The 16,727-nt window shown below is 37.9% G+C and overlaps 1 protein-coding gene across 3 annotated transcripts in view; it reads right to left on the bottom strand.

Annotated features, from left to right (window-relative positions):
• LOC140502414 (protein SPATA31F1-like) overlaps positions 1 to 16,727 on the bottom strand; it is a 137,743-nt gene that overhangs the window by 78,274 nt on the left and 42,742 nt on the right. For 2 of the 3 annotated variants that reach the window (XM_072606601.1, XM_072606599.1), the window contains one exon: positions 14,851 to 15,007. The gene's annotated coding sequence lies outside the window, so the exon portion shown is untranslated. Of the gene's footprint in view, positions 1 to 2,151; positions 2,299 to 14,850; positions 15,008 to 16,727 lie in introns of those variants that run through there. The other variant, XM_072606602.1, reaches the window with a different exon arrangement.

Raw genomic sequence — 16,727 nt, forward strand, 5'->3', positions numbered from 1 at the left:
AGGGTACAAAGAAAGCTGCACTGGTCCTGAGGGCAGAGCCTATCCCTGTCCTTCCCTATCTGTGTGACCTCTAAGGCCTTGGTTTCCTAAGTGGACTAACTGACCTCTCGGGGTCTTTCCAGTTTTAAATCTGGGTTCCTGTTAACTCAAGAGTCTGATCTTTCTCTACTTTCTTTTCAGAGGCAGGGGGTATAGTGGATAGAACAGTTCACTTGAAATCAGAACTATGTGGGTTTGACTCCTTCTGATTTCCTCATCTTTAAAGTGAAGCTAATCATAGCACTTATCTCTTCACAAGGTTGTTATGATTAGATGAGATTGTGTATGTAAAGTGTTTTGCCAGCTTCAAAATGGTATATAAATGTAAGCTACTTATTATTATTACAAATGCAGACTAGAAGGTTATACACATGCTGAGTGTGCTTGAGAGAAGAATTCAAAGGTGTTGTGCCAGAAGCTGAATTCCACTGGACCAGAAACAAGAAATTAAGTCAGGGACCCCGGGCCCTGAAAAACTTCATTGCAGCTCCATCAACTTTTTTTTAACTTGGACTCACAGGGCCTTGTACAGCAGGGACACTAAAGATCAAAGATGTAATGTGTACTGCTAAACTGAACAGTAGAGACCAACTGACAATTATCTTGGCATTCAAAGACTCTTCATAACATGGCCCCATCCTACCTTTTCAGGCTTTCTTCATTTTACTCCCCACCCCACACTTTTCCCCATTTGTCAGGTAGCCGGTGGTTTTCAGTGTTGGACCTGAGCCGTGGATAACATCACAACTCCATGGCAGAGGAATCAAGGAGAGAATGGCCTTCATTTACCTGCCCAGAAGGATTCTATAGGTGGAGGCCATGCCCAACGACTTTCAGGGAGTGTCCACCACTTTTAACCGTGTATAGAAAAGACCATGATTAATTTGTAATTGTCAGTTTATCTAGATAGCTTCATTGTCTTTGGAAAGACTTGGAAAAATATGAGGAAAAGCTAATGAAAATATTAGCTCACCAAGAAGTTACTGGTCTTTAGATTTCAGAATGGCAAAGACCAGAGAGCAGCTGAGGATTTCAGTTTGTAAGAGAAGGAAACTCACTGTCCAATGACATCAGGAAAAGGAATGGGTCAGACTAGAGGGTTTCTGAAGTTCCTTCTAGCCTCTAGTTCCATAATCAACAATTCAGCAGGGGAATAGGCAGCAACATCAGAGGCAAAGACACCTTCTAGTTGGGTTGCTGCCTAGAAATGGCCAAGTATGTCTCTGCCTTTATGTCACATGTGCAAAAGCAACTTAGGAAGCTACTAATCAAAGGACTTGTGAATATGGAATCGATGGGCATTTCCAGACTGTCCCAAATGGCCAGTAAGCTAGAGTATGGCTGGGATATATGGGCACATCTACTGAGATTTTGACCAGCAAGGGCAGTTTCCCGAAAGGCAGAGCTGGTATAATTAGTAAAGAAACTCAACCTCTGCTCTACTTGTCTTCACCCCACCGCAGTCAAACTGCTGCATTATAGAGCTAGCTGTCCTATTGCTTCACTCTGCATCTTCCTACATTTAAAATACTTTATAAGACTTTTAAAAAGGTAATTTATCGGCTTAGCATCTAAACCTGTTGATTGTCATGGAAAGAATGTCTTAATCCCTTTCTGAAAAGAAAGTCTAACATTTAACTGTTAGTCAAAGTGAAGAGCATAATATAATTCCACAAATCCTACTCTGACACTTCATTAGAGCATGGAGGTGATCCTGAATTTTTACATGCTATGCTAGAATAGCACAAGCTCTGGAATCTTCTACTGTGCTCAAAAAGCTTTCAGTAGATCTTGGTAACAGATCATGTTTCAACTTAGAGAATTAAAGAGGGCTCATCACCAGAAGGGCAGTTAAGTGGTGCAGTAGATAGAGCACCAGGAAGACCTGAGTTCAAATCCATCCTCAGACACTTATTAGTGTGTGACCCTGGACAAGTCACAACTCTGTTTGCCTCAGTTTCCTCAACTATAAAATGAGCTGGGGAAGGAAATGGCAGACCACTCCAGTCTCTTTGCCAAGAAAATATGAAATGGGGTTATGAAGATAGAAAACAACTAAAATGACTAAACAACAACTTCACCAGAAAGCTATCCAAAAGTAGACTGGACTACCTGAGAGGTGGTGAGTTCCCTCTCCTTGAAGGTCTTCAAGCAGAACCTGGATGACCACTTGCAAAGTATGTTATGCTAAGAGTTCCTTTCTTGTATCAGTTGGACCAAATGGCCAGTAAAGTCTCTTCCGACTCTCAGATTCTATGACACTAGAATGAATGAATGAAAAAGCATTTATTAAACATGTACAGTCTCTGCCCTCAAGGAACATGTACTCTAAAAGGGGAAGATAATACATATCTTCATAAAGGGAAGTGATGGCCAGGAAGGGGTGTTTGGTCTAGGAAGCCAAATAGATGATGACTGGAACCATAGGGCATTTGATTGATATGTTCTTTCCAGGAATGGTAGTAATGATTTTGTTACTGTTCCCAGAGGTAGAGAGAGAAAGTGGCAGGGTTGAGGGAATACAGATTCTTGTAGAAAGATAGCAGTAAGATGGCCTGAGAAACCTGGTGGGTTTAGGGCTGGCACAATATGGTGAACTCTCAGGAAAATAATCAGAGAAGAGGGTAGAGCACAGCAGAATGACAAGATGTCACCATTGTAAGTATGAACACTTGGTGATAAATGTTTTGGCCACAGAAACCAATGAAATAAAGAAAAACACATACTGTTCCTTGGTCTTGTTCATTAATAGTGGCAGAGTATTGATAAAGATAGACCAAAGTTGGTAAAAATCACATAATATTTAGATCACCCATGAACATGAACGTAGCTGATTGTACTCTAAATGTGAGATCTTTGTCCAATGACTGATGAGTAGAGGAAATGAATCGTATGAATCTTGACACTTGTTAGAAATTAAAGCAGAAGACAGAAGGAAGTCGCACTTGAGTAGAAGGATAGTTCACAGCATTTACTTGGAGGGATAAATCAAAGGGTTGATGGAATTGACTTTGTCATGTTTCCAAAAACATCAAGAGGCATAGTCTTATAGGACATTTTCATCACTTCACAATACAATGTTCAAAAGCACCTTCCAAAACTCATCATCAAAATAACTGTAACTTATGTGTAAACAGACAAACCCTTTGAAGAACCTGATAAAAACCCTCCTCTAGGTTAAATCAACATCTATATTAATACTTGGTGACTTCAATGCAAAGGTGGGCAGAGAGTAAGACAGTGAAAAATATGTTAGAAAACATGGTTCAAGAGTAAGGAACAAATGAGAAACATTGAAGACTTCTAAACTACAGAGAACCCTCATATCTATATATCATGAACTACTTTCTTTAAGAAATGAATTAAGGGATACTAGAAATGGCAAGAGCAAAAACAAAAATACCAAAAAGTGATGATATTTTAACAGAAAACAACTTCCTACTGATGTAAGTTTGCACAAGTTAGACTACTGACTTGTTAAAGCAAAGATAAAAATTAATATAGCACTAGAAGAAATAATGAGGAAGCTAGGTGGCATAGTGGAGAGAGTGACAGGTCTGATGTCAGGAAGATTCCTTGAGTTCAAATCTGGCCTCAGACACTTACTAGCTATATGACCCTGGGCAATGCATTTAACCCTGTTTGCCTCAGTTTCCTCATCTGTAAAGTGAACTGGAGAAGGAAATGGAAAACCACTCTAGTATCTTTGCCAAGAAAACCCCATACATATTTATGTCTAATGGTAGCCTTCTTGGTGATGGGAAAGTGGGGGTGGGAGTGGGGGAAGAGAAAGGAAAGAAAGTTACATGATGACTTTGCTATATATTTAAAAGGGAAGGCAAGTTGCGCATAATAGAGTTTTCATTTGCAGTCCTCTTTTTTCCTAGTCTACTTTGCTATTGAAATACTTGGGGGTTTTTTTAAGTTCAGAATTTTAAAAGTTCTTAAAAAAAAACAAATGGGGTCACAAAGAGTTGGACATGACTGAAACAGAAACAATAGAATAATGAGAAAGAGATTTTTCATGAAATTAAAACAACCTGACCTACTGAAACAAATTGCTGATACCAAAAAAAGGGGGGATGGATAGGGTGATAGGGATGGATAGAGGAATGGACATGGATTAAATTAAAACAATTTTCCACAGAAATGTAACCAATAATAAATCAGTTGCCATGAGACCAAATGAGCTAAGAAACTCCTTCAGTCAGCAAACACTTGATCTCCTTGATAAGCAGAAAGACAAGGTAGCCAAATACAATATAATTTGTAAAATTTTAGGGAGAGATATATGGAAGGATTATATACAGTATCACCTTATGTAACATCAAGAATCAGTAGAGGGGAAAACAAGATTAAAGAAAGTTTGCTGAGAGACCCAAGTTATCCCGATGTCATTTAGGGATGAAATTGGAAGTACAATGAAATAACAAAAAAAGGGCAAGAATCTGCAAAAAAAAAATTTATAATAAACTTTTTTACCATTAAGTAGAGTGGAACCATTATATTTGGACATTTTGAATCACAATACTGGAAGCACTAACTGATGAAATAGAAATGGCACCTATAAAAACAAAGAGAGAGAAAACTGGACCAGAAGTATATACACAGAAAGTCCAAGTTGGAAATAATGCATTTTTGAGGTACTGAAGGATCAGTATTCAAGGAATATGAAAGAAGATATTAAAGATGGGGGGGGGGGGGACAGGAGGGAGAAGGAGAGTATAATTAGACCTTAATATTAAAAAGGAAACCAAGAGAATATAAACTACCAATGCACATGCCCACTTTCCCTTCCACACAAAGTCTTTAAGAAAATAATTTATACATGCATCAAAAGTATCTTTAATGAGGATACTAGAAAGGAATAGGCAACATGCTTGTAACTAGGGTTTTGTTTCTTTTTTTCTTTTAGTGACAGAGGAGGTAGGAGAGAAAGAAAACAGATTTTTGTTGATAAAAATAAAAGAATTTAATTTTTTTAAAAGAAGGGAATAAGCAAACATTTATAAACAGTATTATACAGCATATCACATTTTTACGGCCACACAGCTGACAACAGGTGTAAAGAATACAAGAGCTCACTGTTCTTCTTGCTTGTTGATTATAAAAAAGTGTTTGATTTGGAAGAACAAAGCAAAGCCTTAAAGGTACTCCTCAAACAATAAGTCTTCCATGCTTATGTCAAAATGATAAAAGATTCCTTAGAATATGTAACAACAGAATTACCTTTGCTTGATAACCTTGTGATAATTAATGTAAAGTGAGGCATTAGACAAGGGGATGTATGTTCACAAAAAAGTACTAATGGTCATAAAATAAATCCAGCATAGAGTTAAAATGAAAGAGGGATTCTCTATGGATAGTATGGTCCTCTAGATGCTCCTTATTAATACATTATATGTAATACATGTTATCGTTTCACTAGTGTGTCCTCAAGGACTCTGGGCTCAAATGGACCATTATTGTGATCCTGGGGTCAAGCCACAAAAAAGTCAGTTTCTCTTCTTGACTCATTATGCCCCCACCTGGATTTCTCTAGGTAAATTTCTAAAATCCAGTTTATATTTAGTTTGTATCTGGTATTTCCCCCAATGTGAACAGCATCCTGTAAAGATACTCAAAGTACAATATCGGTATCAGGTCCAGAACATTTATTCCCAATTTTAGCTTCATTCATGGTCCAGTTTTCACTGATGATTCAGGGAGTTCCCTATCAGAGTGGTTAGCTTTTCAGTGCTTTAGCTTTTATTTAGGATCTTTAATAGTCCATACTTCTTTTTCCTATAGAGTGAGACAGGCTCACTGACACTTTAAGAGATAAGACAGAATATTTTTGACAAGTATCAGTGACTGGAGCTGCCCTAAGATGAGATGATTGATTTGGAGCTTGGATACCTCCAAAGGGATAAGTTTCAGAGACTGGATGATATGGTTACTCCAAGATAATATGGTTGGCCTGGATCATTGGAAGGATGGAACTCTGTTGGGAGGAGTTATCTTTTCTGCTAATCCATAAGAGGCTGATCAGGGCTTTCACTTCAACTTTATAGATTCCAATATCTACCCTTGAAATCTCATCAGAGAGTTTCCCCTAGAAACTCCCCGTACAGCCATTTGTTCATTTTATCATTATCATTGTCATTGCAAAAAAAAATGTAACTAATATCTTTATAACAAGACTACAGCTGTATATATCAAGAAAACAATTTACCATAATTAAGTTAGATTCATATCAGGGATGCAAGGATGATTAAATATTTGAAAACAATTCACATAATTGTTTTACATTTAGACAACAAAAATAATAAAAATCATGTGATTATTTAGCAACAAATACAAAAAAAAAGCCTTAACAAAATACCCGATAATAGGGTCGTGGAGCATGCTTTGATTTGCCCTCTCATGAGTTGCATATAGCATGTAGGCAGATATCCTTCGTCTGCTTCTAGTCTACTATTTCAAAACCTGGGTGGGTTACTTCCACCGATATGCAAGGTCTTGGCTTTGTGGGATGATGAAGAGTTGACTAGTTAGCTGCTGAGCCAGAAAAGCTCAGGGAACCTGTTGAAAGAGAAGACAAGTTCCTGGTGGGGCCTCTTGGCTGTGACTCTCCAAGTAACAAGATATAACTCCAGTGGGGTATAATAACTATCCTGCCCATTTAACAGCTAATTCCAAGGGGATTTAACAAGGTGAGTTTGCTTTGGGGGCCTCTTTTTGTATTTGTTCTTTCTGGATCTTAGGTAAATGAGTATTCCATGCTGGGTGTGTCTAAGACTGGAAGTGACCCTAGTGAGTTTTAAAAGGTCAGTAAGTCTTGGGAGGTAACTGGCAGTGGCAGTGTTATACACTGGAGTAGCAGTGACTAACATTAAGGAAAGCTTCTGCATTAGAAAATTCAACTACCACTAGAAGTGGGGCAAAGTTTGGTCTGTTTTACTAGCAGATGAGTGCAAGAAGTGATCAGGTGATACCTAATGAGCAACATTGTATAACTGTGTTATTGTTTTGATGAGACTCAAAATATTAAACTCTTAGTCAATTTTAACCATAGTTATGTTTAGTTGTTAACTTCTGTTTTAATCATTCTGTTAATACACACTGTGAACTTTTTAAACTTAGCATTCCTTAGTCCACATAGAAATAAACTCTCTGTCCCATACCTGATTCATATTACACACTGAATAGCTCTTTTCCAATTTCCCCTTTGGGGGAACATCTTGAGATGTTCAAGCCCTAACTTACTAACTTAATGTAACTAGAAAGTTTCTCTAGTGTGGGGGTTTGTTGGGTATAGAAATCTATCTTACCCTACGGGGAAGCAGGAGTGGGAAGGGATAAGAGAAGGGAGAGGGGCTCATAGAAAGGAGAGTAGATTGTGGGAGGTGGTGGTCAGAAGCAAAACATTTTTGAGGATGGACAGAGTAAAAGGAGAGAGAGAGAAGGATAAATGGGGGGAGGAGAATAGAATGGAGGGAAATACATAGTAATCATAACTGAAAAAATTTTTAAGTAATTTTTCTCTGATAAAGGCCTCATTTCTCAATTATATAGAGAATTGAGTTAAATTTATAGTACATGTCATTCCCCAATTAATAAATGGTCAAAGGATATAAACAGGCAGTTTTCAGATGAAGAAATCAACTATCTATAGCCATATGGAAAAATGCTCTAAATTACTATTGATTAGAAAAATACAAATTATAACAATTCTGAGGTACCACCTCACACTAACAAATTGGCTAACATGACAGAAAAGAAAAATGATAAATGTTGAAGGAGATGTGGAAAAATTAGGACATTAATGCATTGTTGGTGCAGTTGTGAACTAATCCAACCGTTCTGGAGACAATTTGGAACTATCTCCAAAGGGTTGTAAAACCGTATACACCTTTTGACCCAGCAATCCTACTACTAGGTCTGTATCCCAAAAAGGTTTTATTTAAAAGAGAAAAAAGATCTATATGTACAAAAACAAAGCAGCTTTTTTGTAGTGGTAAAGAACTGGAAATTGAGGGGATACTTATCATTTGGAGAATGGATAAGCAAGTTGTGGTATATGATTATGATAAAATACTATTGTGCTGTAAGAAATTAGGAGCAGGATGACTTCTATGAACTGATGCAAAGTGAAGTGAACAGAACCAGGAGAACAACGTACACAGTAACAGCAATACCGTACAATGATCAACTGTGAATGATTTAGCTATTCACAGCAATACAGTGATCCAAGGCAATTCCAAAGGACTTGTGAAAAGTACTATCCACTTCCAGAGAAAGAATTGATGGAGCCCAAGTCCAGATCAAAGCATACTTTTTAAGCTTAAAATTCTTTTTTCTGTTTTGTGTTTTCTTTCGCAACATGACTAATATAGAAATAGACTGCTTCTGAAACATGGACAGTCTACCAGAGCCATGTCAGGAAACTGAATCGCTTCCATTTGAACTGTCTTAGGAAGATTCTAAAGATCACCTAGCAGGATAAGGTACCAGACGCTGAAGTCCTTGCTCAAGCTGAACTGCCAAACATTCAAACTATGCTTTAGAGAGCACACAACTCTGATGGGCTGACCACGTAGTTCGAATGCAAAATGTATGCTTGCCAAAAAGACTATCTTATGGAGAACTTGCATGGGGCAGGTGATCACATAGTGGCCAGAAGAAACGATACAAGGACATGCTCAAGATCTCTCTCAAGAACTTTGTGCAACGTGGGAGACACTGACAGAGGACTGTTCAGCATGGCATGCCCACATAAGAAAAGGTGCTGTACTCTTTGAGCAAAGAAGAATTGAGACAGCACAAAGTAAATGCAAGATGCACAAATTTGGGATATCCATCCCAAATATTCACATGGACTATCTATGCCCAACCTGTGGTAGAGGATTCCGAGCTTGTATTGATCGGATCAGCCACAGCTAGACACAATGAAATTTCATTTTGTCATGGTGATGTCATCTTGGTCCTCTTCGAAGATGAAGGACAACAACCAACCAATACAGAAATCAGTTTTGCATGACTGCACATGTACAATCCATATCAAATTAATTGCCTTCTCGATGAGGAGGGAGGGTTGGGGGAGGGGAAGAGAATCTGAAACTCAAAATTCTTAAAAGCAAGTGTTAAACATTGCTTTTACACGTAATTGAAATATATATGTATGTGTACACACATGTACATTACAGTTTCTTATCCGTATGAAATTGTTTGATCACATTGTTTGCTACCTGATAGTCAAAAATTAACTAATTAAATGATTTTGAGAGTGTCTCTTTATTTTATGATCCTGTTCTTCTATGATTCTTATCTGGTCACTGTATCGTGGAAGGCAGATTTTTCTGTGAAAAATAGGGATGGGGAGTTTCTGCATCAGATGAGACATTCTGGCCCTATTTTGGTTCATGGTCTTTTCATTTTGGTTTTATTGATTTTCATTCCATCATAATTGCTGTGTTTTTTATCCCATTTGTATTCCCTCTTCACTTTATCAGGATTTCCTTCTGTGTGCCCTGTTCACTTTATTGACATTTTATTCTTCTTGGATCAACATTTCCCAATACACATCTTCTTTTCATAAGAAGAGAATACAATAACACGTTCCATTTATCTCTTAAACTACTTATTCACTAAAACCAGAGTAGGTTCATTTCATCAAAAAAACAACATAGATTGTTATTCATATTGCCTATCTGATTAAAAAACATCTTTCATCTTTCCTATCATGTCCTGTGCATTTCACATTGCATTTTCTAAACCTAATCTCTGCAAGGCTCAAGAAAGGATTACTATCTTGGATAGGAGGTTAGACCAGACCTCCATGGCTCCTCTCAATATTAATATTCTATTATTCTAAGCTTAAAAAAAAAAACCACTACTGAGACTCAGGAATAATTATCCTAATTTTACAGCTAGGGAAAGAGCAACAACACCAAGAAAATGCCATATAAAAGTCAGCAGCAGACCCTGAATTTCAATACAAACTCCAGGATTAGTTGCCTAACCTCTGAATTAAATTACAAATTACACCTTAAGGCTCCTCTATGAGTCTAGCCAAACTGCAATCAAAATTGTTAGGTTTCCATCAATACACAGAATTTGTCAATGTACTTCCAACAGATAGCTATTTCTTACATCCTTCAATGTTGCTTCCATGAACCCTGGTACTAATGGCTCTGACAATTTCCTTTCTATCTAAGTCAGTACCAAAGCAACACTGCCTAAACTGTTTTCAGTGCTTCAGAGAGTCTCTAAACATTAAGGTAATTGTCAGTACTCTAAATGTGAGACACTCGTCCAATGAACTGACATACTAGTGGAGGAACTAAACCATGTAAATAGTGAACGTTGTAAATATATGAAACTAAATGTGAAACCTGAAGAAATCAGGAAATTTCCAGTAAATGGAAGGAGTGCACACAGGCTCCTCTTGAAAAAGACCCAAAGAATGGTATTGATTTATCAGTTTCATAATGTGGCCAAATAAAATTTAAAAGAATTCATAGGTCCTGGGGGGGAGGGGGCCTGAGCCAAGATGGCAGAGTACAATGACAACCTGCTGTAGCTCTCCTCTCGCAGCCCATAAAATACCTGTAAAAGATGACTCTAAACAAATCTAGAGTGGTAGAAGCCACAAAATAACAAAGTGAAAGAGATTTCCAGCCCAAGGCAACCTGAAAGGCTGACAGGAAAGGTCTATCACACTATCTGTCTCTACATGGAGCACAGCGCAGCCCAGCCTTGCACTGTGGCAAGGACAGGACTGGAGCAGGCTTCAAGGTGCCACTGGCAGCAGCTACAGGTCCCAGATTCCTCAACTCACAAATGCCAAAGACAGCTTCAAACAGCAGTGAGAAAGCTCTTTCATCTGGGTGAGAAGAGAATGCAGCAGTGTAGTCCAGCCCCAGGAGGGGGCAGCTTCCATTGCTGGAGACCTGGCCTGAAGACTCTGGGGGAATTGAGCAGCTGATCTAGGTCTCAGCCCTGAGTGGCTGCCCTGGGATGAGGAGGAGTGATGGCTAGGGTGGTGGAGCTGATGGAGGCTCTGGAGAGGGAATTCTGCTCACAGACCAGAGTGCAGGCCAGGAGAGGCCTCCTCTCCCTTGATTGTGCCACCTTGGAGGAACTGAGAATTTACAGGTCCCCAGAGTATACCCTCCTTTTGACAAAGAACTCAAAAGTCAAGTAACTGGCTGGGGAAATGCCCAAAAAAAAGAAAAAGAGTAAGACAATAGAAGGATACTTTCTTGGTGAGCAAGTATTTTCTTCCATCTGTTCAGATGAGGAGGAACAATGCACCATCAGAGGAAGACCTAAGATTCAAGCCTTCTGCATCTAAAACCTCCAAAATAAGTACGTAGTGGTCTCAGGCCATGGAAGAGCTCAAAAAAGATTTTGAAAATCAAGTAAGAGAGGTGGAGAAAAAATTGGGAAGAGAAATGAGAGAAATGCAAGAAAATCATGAAAAACAAGTCAGCAGTTTGCTAAAGGAGACCCCAAAAATGCTGGAGAAATTAACACCTTTAAAAATAGACTAACTCAAATGGCAAAAGAGGCCCAAAAAGCCAATGAGGAGAAGAATACCTTAAAGGGCAGAATTAACCAAATGGAAAAGGAAGTTCAAAAGCTCACTGAAGAAAACAGTTCTTTAAAAATTAGAATAGAACAGATGGAAGCTAATAATTTCATGAGAAACCAAGAAATTATAAAACAAAACCAAAAGAATGAAAAAATAGAAGACAATGTAAAATATCTCATTGGAAAAACAACTGACCTAGAAAACAGATCCAGGAGAGACAATTTAAAAATTATAGGACTATCTGAAAGCCATGATCATAAAAAGAACCTAGACATCATCTTTCATGAAATTATCAAGGAAAACTGCCCTGATATTCTGGAACCAGAGGGTAAAATAAATATTGAAAGAATTCAGCGATCACCTCCTGAAAGAGATCCAAAAAGAAAAACTCCTAGGAATACTGTAGCCAAATTCCAGAGTTCCCAGGTCAAGGAGAAAATGTTGCAAGCAGCCAGAAAAAAACAATTTGAGTACTGTGGAAATACAATCAGGATAACACAAGATCTAGCAGCTTCTACGTTAAGGAATCAAAGGGCTTGGAATATGATATTCCAGAAGTCAGAGGGACTAGGATTAAAGCCAAGAATCACCTACCCAGAGAAACTGAGTATAATACTTCAGGGGAAAAAATGGCCATTCAATGAGATAGAGGACTTTCAAGCATTCTTGATGAAAATACCAGAGCTGAATAGAAAATTTGACTTTCAAACACAAGAATCAAGAGAAGCATGAGAAGGTAAACAGGAAAGAGAAATAATAAGGGACTTACTAAAATTGAACTGTTTACATTCCTACATGGAAAGATAATATCTGTAACTCTTGAACCTTTCTCAGTATTTGGGTAGTTGGAGGATTATACACACACACACACACACACACACACACACACACACACAGAGGGCACAGAGTGACTTGAATAGGAAGGAATGATAAGTAAAAAAGTAAAATTAAGGGGTGAGAGGAATATAGTAGGAGGAGAAAGGGAGAAATGGAATGGGGCAAATTATCTCATAAAAAAGGCAAGAAAAAGCTTTTCCAATGGAGGGGAAAGGGGGGAATGTGAGAGGGAAAAAGTGAAGCTTACTCTCATCACATTTGGCTTAAGGAGAGAATAACATGCACACTTAATTTGGTATGAAAATTTATCTTACACTACAGGAAAGTGGGGGAGAAGGGGATAAATGGGTTGTGGGGGGATGATAGAAGGGAGGGCAAATGAGAGGAGGGGGTAATTAGAAGTCAACACTTTTGGGGAGGGACAAAGTCAAAAGAGAGAATAGAATAAATGGGGAGCAGGATAGAATGGAGGGAAATATAGTTAGTCTGACACAATCTGACTATTATGGAAGTCTTTTGCAAAACTACATATATATATATATATATATATATATATATATATATATATATATATATATATATATATATATATATATATATATATATATATATATATATAGCCTATATTGAATTGCTTACCTTCTCAGTGGGGATGGGTGGGGAGGGAGGGAGGGAGAGAAGTTGGAAGTCAAAGTTTTAGGAACGAATATTGAGAATTGTTTTTGCATGCAACTGGGAAATAAGAAATACAAATAATGGGATATAGAAATCTATCTTGCCCTACAAGAAAAAAGAGAAGATGAGGATAAGGGAAGGGAGAGGAGTGATAGAAGGGAGGCCAGACTTGGGAAAGGGATAATCAGAATGCAAAGTGTTATGGGGTGGGGAAGGGGAGAGATGGGGAGAAAATTTTGAACTCAAAATCTTGTGGAAATGAAGGTTGAAAACTAAAAATAAATAAATAAATTTTAAAAAAAAGAATTCATAGGACACTCAGTCATTTCACTTTGCAGGGCTCACAGTTAATATAAGCAAAAAGATCACCAAAAAACCAAGTGCAGCTCAAATGACAATACTATAAAGAAGAAGTTCCTACAATTACATACTCCATAATACAATCTCATCTGTATATGTAACATGGAGAGGACAGGACAAGGTCACAAAAACATGAAGAGCAAAATTTTGTATTCTCTATACCTTTTGGTCAGTTATGTGACATGGAGGTATAATCTGTTATACAAAAATCATCTAAGAAAGGCTACATATTCTCTTTCCATGTTTTTAGTAAGAAAATTCTTGTTTTCTGCTGGGTAATATTAAGAAAATCATACTTATAAGGGTTTAATAGAGTTGAGAATATAAGCATGTAGGGCAAATGTTGGTCACCTTCAGGGATTGGGGGGTGGTGGGAGGAACTGGAGAAGACTATAAGCCAAGACTTTTAAAATGGAGGGAGAGTTGGTGCTCAACTTTTTGTTTACAGATGATTGGGCACTCAGTGCAACCTCTGAGGGTGAGGTGCAACAGAGCATGGATCAATTAGCAGCTTGTGCTAATTTGGGCCTGACAATTAACACCAAGAAAACAGAGGTTCTCTACCAGCCAGCAGTACACCACACATATGTAGAACCATCATTTACAGCAAATGAAAAAAATTTGAATGCTGTGGAGAAGTTAACTTACCTTGGTAGTATGGACTCATGTGTGAGATCATATAGGTAAATATCCAACCAGAGTGTCTGAAGGATCTCAGATTGCTACATCTTAGACACCATCAGGTGATGCTCTATATTTCCTTTAGGTCAAGGGTGGGGAACCTGAGGCCTCAAGGCCACATGTGGCCCTCTAGATCCTCTAGTGCAGCCATTTGAATGAATCCAGACTTCACAGAACAAATCCCCTAAATAAAAGGATTTGTTCATGAAGTTTGGATTCTGTCAAAAGGGTGCATTTGAGGACCTAGAGGGCCACATGTGGCCTCGAGGCCACAGGTTTCCCATCCCTGCTTTAGATCTTCCTTAGATGTGCTCTGCCTAATTATTTTTAATGAAGGTTGACAGTCTTAACAAGCCCTAGAGGCTTACCCTCTCTCCTAATATGGCATCTCAGCACGTACAGCTAGTCTAGAAAATGGAATAGTGATAAAATATTGAAGTATGACATTTACTATTTCCACTTGCATTCCAGTAGTATTTGAATCACTTCAGTTTCCTCCCTCAGCTCTCCTAAATTCAGCCACTCAGTATGTTGTGATTAATAACATGGAATCAAAATGACAAAGATAATATAAACTCTGTTTTACCACATCTTTACCCTCTCAGGTCTTTGGCACACACGAGCACATTTGTGGCTCATAAATAGGAATAATGAAAGGGCTTTCATACTCCCAATCTCACCAGCCGTAGGATTCATAGCAGCTGCTGTTCCTCAGCTGATTCTATGCAGTGTTGGTTTCTGTTTTACCACTGCCCAGGTGGTTCTGGCATGGCCGGCCGCACTCACTGCTCATGCTTTCTCTTCCTGTCTCTCAGCCTCTAGCACTGGTATCATCCTCTGAAAGATCAAAAAGGTGGAAGAGATGAAAAAATATAAACACTGATAGCTTTTATCATGTTGTACTACTCCTGCTCCTCTTGCGAAGAGGATCACTGAGGTCCCAGAGGGGAAAGGGGCAGCCCTTTTCATATGCCACAATCTTGGGATTTGTTCTTCCAGCCCCATTCTATGAACAACTTGCTTGGCCCCAGAGGAAAAGATTCAAAGAAATAATAAAAACAATACAATATCCTAACAAGGTACATTCTGATTTTAAGAAACTATCTAACTCCATAGAACAAAACATATTCTTTTTAAAATTATTTGTTAATTTTTTAAATTTTAAGCTTAAATACAAAATAAGAAAAGAAAAAAAAGCATTGCCATGTACACAGGACATGTGAAAGGATTCACAACATATAGCAATAAATTTCCATTTCAAGAAAGCCTATATAATAAATGCTGTGCATTGCCTTGAGACCCTGTCCGTCTTTTCTTTGCTTCCTTATGTCTTCTTTTGTTCTCTGCTGTGCACTTTTTACTTTGTTCTTTATTCTCCTTCCCCTGCCCTTCCCCTGCCAGGCTACAATTTAGTTCAGAGATACACATACACACAAATACATATAGGTATATGTATATAGATGTGTATATAAGTATATATAGGTATATGTGTATGTATATACATGTATGCACATAGATACACACATACATATATGGACATATACACACAAGGATATACATATATACACATACACATATATACCTGTATGTACTTCATTACACATACATATACTTAGATATCAATAATTATATTCATATATAGACATACACACTCATATACAACTATGTAAGACCATACTATACTTGTCCTCGGAGGGTGGATAACCTCTTCCTCTATATGTCCAAATCTTTCCAGGTTTTTCCAGGTATACCAACTCATCATTTCCTATAGCATAGCAATATTCCAACCTCATACCATCTGGTTGTTTTAAATAGTCCAAAATAGCATTGATAAATATGGCTGACACCGTGGAGTTTTTTAGTTTTTCTCTTTTGATTAAATTTGTTTTAGCCTTGACTTTGTCTGAGATCATGATTATCACCCCTCCTCATTTTTCCTTAACAAATTCCACTCCTGATCTTTACTTTATGTTTGTATGGATCTCTTATTTTCTATCTCTCCTGACTCCTCTACTTTACTTCTACCTGCTACCTTGTCCTCTTATCACTTAATCTATCTCCCCAAGGATCTCTTCCTTATTTTCCCATTCCCATTAATCTAAACATCCTTCTATACCTCCCTTTAACTTACTCCCTCATTCTTCCCTCTAGAGATCCCTCCCTTATCCTCTCCCCCCTTCCTATCCTCTTAACATTTTATTTCTTCCTGAATTTAGAAGACTTTTATACATATGTGTATATATGTATCTATGTATGATTCCCTCTTGAACCCATTCCCAATAAAAGTAGGTTTCCAGAATTACCAGCCCTCTTCCCCCATCAAATTCCTCTGCATCATTTCTTCCTCTTGGACCTCATTTACATAAGATAATTACTGTTTTTAGCTGTTTCTAAACAGTTTTACTTTTAAAAATCATATCATACTCAGGTCTACCTCAGTCTTTCTTACTAATTACCAATTACTAATAACAATCTTAGACATACATTTTACACTTTATTTCCATAGAAGGTAAACAATCTGTCCTTACTGAGTCCCTTGTAATCTGTCTTTGGTATG

Source organism: Notamacropus eugenii, chromosome 1 (assembly GCF_028372415.1).
Source record: "Notamacropus eugenii isolate mMacEug1 chromosome 1, mMacEug1.pri_v2, whole genome shotgun sequence".
NCBI classification, from domain to species: Eukaryota; Metazoa; Chordata; class Mammalia; order Diprotodontia; family Macropodidae; genus Notamacropus; species Notamacropus eugenii.